Raw genomic sequence first — 9,203 nt, forward strand, 5'->3', positions numbered from 1 at the left:
TCTTCATTTTTTCTTCTTCCATAGCCAAAAACACTAAAAACCTAGCTTGGAGGATCAACCAAACTTATTGCCTTGCATGTGAGTGGTTTCTATACCCGTTTCTTGTAATTTTTATGTTTTTGAGATCGTTGGAACTAGGTCCAACTAACTCGTACCTTTATTTTTTAATCTGTTTAAAATTTTAGAAGTTGCCATTGATGAATCTTGAATTTTTTTTATGATAACTATGTATTTAAAGCTTTGATTGTGGTATCTGGTGATTTTGTGAAGTGATTTTTGTTAGATTTTGATTTAAGGATTAAATTGTGAAAATATCAAAATATCAAGGTTTGATAGTGAATTTGATGCTTAATAGGGACTTTTGGAGGGGCTAAATATTTTTGGAGGGGCTAGAATATTCAGCTGTAATGTTGACTTGAGAAAAATGGTTTATTTGATGATTTTCGGGTTAAGGGACTAAATTGCAAAAGTTTTAAAAGTTAAGGGCAATTGTGTAAATTTGAAAAAAGGGTATAAAATGTAAAGTGAATTGGAATGTGAAATGTAAGCTAATAATTGAGAAATTTCACATTTTAGATCAAGACCTTGTTGATATACGTGGAAAAGAAAAAATTGTAAATTAATCCCTAAACTTCTACAATTACGACAATTCAGTCCAGGTAAGTTCGTATGACTTATAATTTAACATCTATATGAAATATTTGATGATATAATATGATATAATAGATATATTTGATTATAGATGATGTAAAGTTATTTAATAAATGTTATTGAATTTCAATACTTGGATCGGTTGGATACGGGATAGAGTACAATCGAATGTTGGCGTGATATGTGGAGGATTAGAGTGGGGATTGATGTGGTTGATACATACATTTTCCCAACTAGGCCGAGTTTTAACATTTGTTACAAACTCTTATGTTATACTCTTTGTCTTGGTGTGTTTTCGGTTGGACTAGCTCTTCAGAGCAATTGGCATGATATCGAGTGGATTAGCTCTTATGAGCAACTGGTATGTTATCGAATGGATTAGCTCTTACGAGTGATTGGCATGTTTTGGTTGGAATCTCTATGTACTCATATCCATAAGTTGTTCATTAGATCGCAAATCTTTGTATTGTAACTTATTTTGTAATTTTGATAGTTATAACATGTATTTGAGCTTTGAATTGAACTATACAATTCACCGGGTTGAGATTTTGGATGACAGAGAACACATGTAGTTGAGTTATTATTGAATTATTTGTTTTATTTACTTTGTTAAGATTTATCGTTTTTGTACGTCGAACTTACTGAGCTTTAATGAGCTTACGTGTGTTATTTTCTGTTCTTGTAGATGCTTTTGAAGGTTGGACAGTTGGATTAGCACTCAAGTCACACTATCCACCTATTTTCAGTATTTTTTGAACATTTTGGCCAAGGTTTATAATGACATGTATAGGGTGATTTGTAATGATAATTTTTGCTGAATGTGTTGTTGATACTTTGGTATGTATAAACTTCGGAAGTCATGTTGGTTTGGTACCATTTGATGCGTTGACAAGTTATATCACGTTGGTCACCTTGTTATGCATGTTTATAAGGTCCTATATGGTATATTTTAAATGGATTTGGAATGGTCAATATGCGGTATGTTTTGGTAAGTGTTGAACTAAGATATGATGCTTGAAATGTGGTAATTTTTGACATGTTTAGGTTGGTGTTATTTGTATGCATTTGAGTGCCTTTGAATGGCATATTGGTTAGTTGAATTAGGATTTTGAAATGGTATTTTGATGTGTGTTTTGGTGATGTTTAGGTACTTTTAAAGTGTGTTTAAATGGGTTGAAAGGTCATGCATGAAATGGTCTTGGAAATGACTTGATTTTAGGTAAATTTGAGTCCGCACGGGCATGTGACTCAGCCGTGTGAGGCACACAGCTTGGCAACACAGTCATGTGTCATCTGATGATTTCTTTAGGGTGCAAGTCAGTGAGTTACATGGCCCGACACACAAGCGAGTGAGGCAACTCAGAAAGTTACACAGCCTAGCATACGAGCGTGTGACACGGCCGTGTGACCCTACTCAAAGAGTTACATGGGTGAGGACACAATTGCGAGTCCCTAGTTCAAAAGTTACACGGTCTGAGAATCCCTTATTTTAGCACATAAATTAACCAAAATAAATCCAAATAAATCTAAAAATAAACATAAAGTAGAACAATTACAATAAAATTTGTTATTAAACACCCTGGACTTGAATGAATTTGTAAGTAAAAAGGTCTTAAAATGACTATATATTTTGGAGTTATCACGCCCCAAACTTAATTTATTACTCGTTCCAAGTAATGGCCTTAGGAAAATGCTAAAACATATAAATTCAGCACACTTAAATTAATTCTCCATTTTTGGCCACGCTTTAGAAAACTTATGCTCAAAAATAAAAATTGCAAATATATAACTTAAATACATATATCATCCAATTTCTCTTAAGTATTAAAATGCTAACTGAAATCATGAATTGAATGTCTTCTCCTCATGATTGTGCACTAAGTTCTTTCCAATCAATTTTTTGTTTCCCTTGATTAAGCTAAGTAACAATCCTAAGGATTAAATCATGTCTTCATATGTTAAACTTAGTAATTCCTCTCCACTAATGTAGCAGGCTTAAAAATTTAAATCAATAAGTCTTTAGTAAGGTTGTAATGGGGCTTGGTTCAAGGTATGGAAAGAGAGTTATTTTTAGGCTAGACAACCTCAAACTCAACTTATTCGAGCCTCTAGAAAACAATTTTCCCCCTAAAGTACCCAATTCTTCCCTTTTCTTTCACTTTTGGAATTATTTGCTCACTAGTACCCTTTTCTTCACATAACTAGATTTTTTTTAACATATGATACTATATCGAGCATAAAAACACTCCAAACATTAAAGTAAGCACCCAATACCTCTTTCTAACTCCCCCAAACATAAAACCAAAAAAGTACTGAAACAAGTTGACTCTAAGGTTTGGTGAGAAGATAAAAGATAAGTAATTTTAAATAAGCTATAGTTCATTAATGCAAGGTTGTAAAAGAAATAGGTCAATCAATAAAACTGGGTTTCAAGGGATAATTTTAATAAGGTAGGCTTGAAAGACTCAAACGATTCAAACAAAAAAAATTCTAAATCATTTTTAAATTGTTATGCCTCTTACAATTCCACATTAAGGAAATTTCTAAGGCAATTCTAAAGACTTAATCCTTCATGCATGTTTAATTTTTCTAGGGAATTAAAACAAATTAATTGTTGACCTTATGCACAATTACTAGGATCTGCAATTTTATCATAATTTAGTTAACATAAAAATATTTAAAATAAAAGGATGACATGCATACTAGAGTTAACATATTATGCAAAAATTACATTTTGAGCAAAAAATCGCTTAAACACACCTTTACCGAAGAATCAATTTTCGAAAAGTATCAAAATATAAGTTCTCGAAAAAATATCGAAAAAATTAAACTATCAAAGAAATTATAGCATGGTCCCCCTACTAAAGAGAAGCAATGTCTTTAGTGCCTAAAAGTATATAGCAAAAGGGACAAAATCAAATAAATGAATGTGAGCTATGCACCAGGTAGGCTCCCAGTAAAGGGAGGTAAGTCTCATTCGACTGCTTAAATACCCAGTCTTTCCTTGCCAGAGCTTATCCTAGACATGCACATTTACATTACAATACTTCACATTTTTTAAAAGAATAATTTGCAAATTAACTCAATTTTATTCATAATTGCAACTTAAAAAAATTATTACACAGAAAAACTTAAAGAAATAGAACAAAAAGAACAAAAATCCCCCCAATTATTTGTTGACACTGTCAAACTCTGTCCCTTCATCCATGTTATCAACTAATATGAATTTGATTACGAGTTTAGAATTTGATCCATGATTTGATATGCCCATTCGTCTAAATAGATACTTTCTCAGAAAAAAGGGAAGTTAAGCTTAGAACTTGAAATGTATTTAGGTATTGGAATGGAAGAACGGAATGAATAAAAATTGATAAAACGAAACTTGATCCAGAAATGAACCAGCATTATGAAACAGTGTGACCTGATTTCTACAAAGCAAAGTTAAGTCTTAACAAGTTGGTTGTTTTAAGAAAGATCGTAGCCCATTATCTATATTGAGATAGGAACCAACGATATAGGATGATCGTCACACTTCAGAAAGAGTTGAGAAGGGAAGTGATAGGATCTATTAATGAACAGCGCATGAAGGTAAGTTCATGATAAGTTTGGTTTTATTCCTGAAAAGAAGAAAGTATAAAATCAGTTTAAGTTTCAAAGTTGATTGATTGGTTCATTCACTCTTACAAAGTGACCTAGGTCGAATATTTATAGGCCTTGAAAAATGCCTCTTCAAAACCGGCCATACGTGTATCCCTTAGGTACAAAGTATTTTCACATTACATGAACCCACATTTAATGTTTGGAAATTCATCATTCATTCCCCCTTGTGTCGTCCATGCATCTTTAGCCCTTAAGCAATGTTTGTTCATCTTTAAGCATTTAATTAGCAGGAATAATTCATGCACATGCATCCAAATTGAATGGTCCCTTCATGCACTCCTTAATGGCCGAATATCCATGCATGGAAATGGGAGATGGATTGACTCTTAAGCTACTGGTTCATGAACAATTCCTCTCATACATTCATCTCCACTTGACCATTAAAATGCCTTCATGAATCAGCCTTTAAGTGACCGAAAATTCCATACATCTTCATGTAGTTGAATGGCCCTTGGATCATCACTTGAATGGTTACATTTGTTCCCCAAACTGGCCACCCATCGGTGTTCCATTAGAGCACAATAAACAACATTTACGACACTTTAAATATGATAATAAAGTTGTAATAAATTTGGGCAAATTTAATAGCTAAATTAAAAAATATTTAAAATGCAATTAAAGTGAATAAATAAACTAACAACTAATTTAACTAAAAACCACCAAAATTAAAGTTTAGCAATCATGAGCTGAGGGAAATTAAATAAATGAAAAACTAGTTGTGGGAAAGCAACCAAACAATCTTCTTAGACTTAATTCATCACGTGCAACAAGTTGCACCAACCTGGATCCTTAACTGGAGCCAAATAGTTGCTGAACGGATTGGGTTCAGCCAATAGATGTTGAATTAGGCCTATGAATGACTCCTTCATTTTCTTGGCCTTAGCTCGCGTAATGGGACCCAAAGGAATTTTAAGGGCATCACGAACCATTCTTTCTTCTGACAATTCTTCTAGATTCGACCCAAATGTTGTGGGATTAGGCTTCTTGAGATTGGGCCTATAAGTTGTATACGAGATCACGTCATCAACATCCTACCTAGATGTAGCAAAATCCTCAGGTTCGATTCTGCGAGTCGGGTTCCAAGGTTAGAAGATGAAATATTTTCCTTTTGAGTCAGAAATTCTCTCTGACAGTAACGAGTACCTTGCCTCAAAAGCGACCATTTAGTTCCAAGAACTGTGACTACTTTCAAAACATCTTGAATTCTTTTCGCATTAACATCTTCACATAGGGTCAAGAAATCATCGTTCTCAATATCAGGCAAATCAAACAAGCCATTGATGACTAATGTTGTTAGAAACAATTCCCTTTCTCCCATCTGCAATATTGTTACTGTAGACAGATTAAAATGAGAATAAAATTCTTGAACAATACCTTAATCCGAAAGATTTCAGACATCAAAAACTACTTTCCATCCCCGTTCATTAACGACTTCCTGAATGAATACCGGCGCATCGGCATCGCTATTACTAGTAAGCTGGAAACCCTTATCCAGGAGCATCGATTTTTTCTTAAAGATCGTAATATATCGTGCTCTTGCAATCAGAGTTCAGAACAAGGGTTTTAATCAGTCTGAATATTCACTCTTTTCCATTTTCGAGACATAATACTCTTGTTTATGTGCAGGGAGATCTGGTCGCTTAGGGTGGTAGTCGTTTATTTCTGATACAAAGAGCTGCTACTACTGGCTATGCGACTAGGTGGTGGCAAGGGAGTGGAGCGGATGGATGCTGCAATTGGTTTTATGGTGCTTGTGGATGGTGGAAAAAGAGTTGTTGTTCGGTGATGGTGTCACAATATGGTGGTGTGCAACGGTGACGGGGTAAGGGAGAAAGGTGCGGCAATTTGGCTGTCATGGGTGGTGTAGCAGGCTGCTGATGAAGGTGACAATTGATCGTGGAGGGAAAGGCGAGGGCGTGGGATGGGGAAGGCTAGGCGGTGACGCTTGAAGGTGGAGAGAATGAGACAGGATCGACGGTAAGTTGGAATGGAAAAGTCAAGGCCGCGACGGTTGGGAAGAGAACCAAGGGAAACAAAAAAAGAAAAGAAACACAATAATAAAAAGTAAAATCATAATTTTACCTAATTCAAAAATTAAGCTAATAAGGGATTTCTTTATTATTATTCTTTATTTACATATTTATATATATTAGGTACATAATAACTAATTTTATTTATTTACGGACTACTCAATTTTTTTTTAAATTAGCAGCCTTCCAGCATAAAAATCATTACGGATCAATTAAAGTGAGTTAAATAATTTTTTCCGCTCAAATTCACCGGTTCGACAATGTTTCAACCATTGCCCACTTACCTTAATCTTACCTTCATAAGGAAAGGCTTGACTGACAGTGGAATTCTCAGGTCATCGAAGTTTAAGTTTTACCTAGATCAAATACCCAAGATCGGGTCAACCTTCACTAACCCTCGATAGTCAAAATTATTCTAGCAGTGGTAAATGATCCTAACTACCGGGACTTCAGTTTCCCTGGATCAAATACTCTATTTTGGAACCGTCTTTTCTGACCTTTATTAGACTCTTCATCAGCTTTTGAAAATCTTCCATGTGTATACCAATAACAACTGTTACCTTGAGAATCTGTAATATGACATTCGGTATCCTTTTTGTGCCTTTTCAATTTGATAGGTAACTCTACTTCCTGACCGTCTTGTACTCGCATTGTGAGTTCCCCTTTCTAAACATCTATCAATGTTTTTCTAGTTGCCAAAAATGGCCTTCCCAAAATGGTAGGGACTTTTTTATTTGCTTCAAAATCTAAAATAAGGAAGTCAGCGGGAAAAATAAATTTGTCAACATGTACCAGAACATCTTCAATCTTTCCCTCCAGATGTGTTATCGACTTGTCTGCCAATTGAAGTGTGATAGTTATCAGTCTAACCTCACCAATCCCTCATTACTTAAACACAGACATGGGTATCAAGTTTATACTTTCTCCCACATCGCATAAAGCCAATTCGCAGTACGAGTCTCTGATGTAGCATGGTATAGAAAAACTCCCCATATCCTTCATCTTTTACAACAGTTTCTCTTGTAGAAATGCGTTGAATTCTTTTGTCAAGGTGACTCTCAAATTCCCTCAGCCTCCTCTTTTTAGAGAGGATGTCCTTTATGAATTTGGCATAGTTTGACATTTGCTCCAAAGCTTCCATAAGAGCGATGTTGACATGTAACTGTTTGAGCACACCTAAGAATTTCTTAAACTGTGTCTCTTGTTGTTACTTCTGGAATCCCTGTGGATAAGGAGTTGGTAGAGTTTTAACCTTTATCAGATAGTTTTTTGGAGGTGTAGATGTTTTTGTGTTTGTTGCGGGGATTGAACCCTTAGGACTATTCTATTGTGCTTGTGTTTCGGTAGGGGTCACAAGATCAAGCTTTTGCACTATGGGAATTTCGACATCTAGTTGACTTTCCTCCCAATTTTTAGCTACAACAAGCTTGTTTTCAATTTCAATAGCCCTAGGTTCCAACACTTTTTCGTTCCTCAAGGTGACAAATTTACACAGTTCTTTTACAGTGTCACTTGGCAAAGCACCTTGGGGTCTACTTTTGAGCTTGTTGCTTAGTTGTTCCACATGGTTCTCCAAATTATTCAATGTTGTTGTTTGGCTTTGAATCATGGCATCACTTTTTGCCATGTATACCTTCAGCAAATCTTCAAGGCTGTTCGAAGGTTTAGTGGGTAGAGGTTCCTGAACTTGTTGCGAAAACCCTTCGGTTGGTTTAGTCGGGATTACATATAAAAGTTTCTAGGACCAGGCTTTTAATTACACCATGAGAAATTTGAATGATTTTACCATGAAAAATTGTAATAATTTGATTGTGGCCCTAGCCCATGGAGTAGATGGATTTTAGGTTTGATGGGTAGTTTTCAAACATGTGACCATCTCCATAATAAACATAGGAGATATTTTCAAACTAGCTTGGCAGTTGACCAGGCATGTAAGCATTAAAATCGTTAGGGGTAAAGTTCTTAAGCATAGAAGTCATAGAAGATACTTGGGCTGCCAAAGACGTAAGTGTATTAACTTCGTGAACTCCAACCACTCTTGTTTCTATGGCTACTTTACTAGTCGACCACTGATAATTGTTGCTAGAAATCCTTTCAAAGATCTCAGAAGCTTTATTATATGATTTCGAAAGAAGAGCTTCATTGGTTGAAGCGTCTACCACCAGTCTTGTATGTGCATTGAGACCATAGTAAAAGGTATCCAACTAAATACAATGAGGAATGCCATGATGAGGATATTTTTACAACAGCTCCTTAAACCACTCTCACGCGTCATAGAGAGATTCGTCTCAAATTGTTGAAATGTGGCGATTTCATTTCTGAGCTTGGCACTTTTACTTGGTGGAAAATACTTCATCAAGAATTTTTCAGCCAATTATTTCCATGTTGATACTGAATAAGGTGATAAGGAATTCAACGATGCTCGCGCTCGATCTCTCAACGAGTATGGGAATAACATGGGAATAACTTCAACCTCAAAGCGTCTTCGGTCACTCTAGCAAGCTTGAATCAATCGCTTACTTAATGGAGGTGTAGATGTGGACCTTTAGTAGGCTTTCCACTAAATTGGCCTACCGTTCGCAAAATTTAGAACATTATCGGCTTTAATTCAAATTGAGGAGCCTCAATTTTGGGTCTTACAATTCCCGAATTGAGTTCATTGAATAAAGTCACGGCATACTGACGAATAGGGCGGTCTCTATCATTAGCAACAAAGACCGATTTATGAGTGTTGTAAAAAGCTCATTGGTTTTGATTTTGTCGTAAAGGATACATTATCATCTGAAACTAGCAAAAATTACTAAAAATAAAAACAAAATGAATTTAAACCAAATTGCCAAATTACAATTTCACAAATAATTA

At 35.2% G+C, this 9,203-nt stretch overlaps 1 non-coding gene across 1 annotated transcript; it reads left to right on the top strand.

Moving 5' to 3' along the window:
- The first annotated feature begins 8,561 nt into the window (after positions 1 to 8,561).
- Positions 8,562 to 8,667, top strand: LOC121216660 (small nucleolar RNA R71). Its single transcript, XR_005912840.1, has one exon. It is a non-coding gene; the product is annotated as a small nucleolar RNA R71 (small nucleolar RNA).
- The last annotated feature ends 536 nt before the right edge of the window (positions 8,668 to 9,203 follow it).

Source organism: Gossypium hirsutum, chromosome D04, assembly GCF_007990345.1.
Source record: "Gossypium hirsutum isolate 1008001.06 chromosome D04, Gossypium_hirsutum_v2.1, whole genome shotgun sequence".
Taxonomy (NCBI): domain Eukaryota; kingdom Viridiplantae; phylum Streptophyta; class Magnoliopsida; order Malvales; family Malvaceae; genus Gossypium; species Gossypium hirsutum.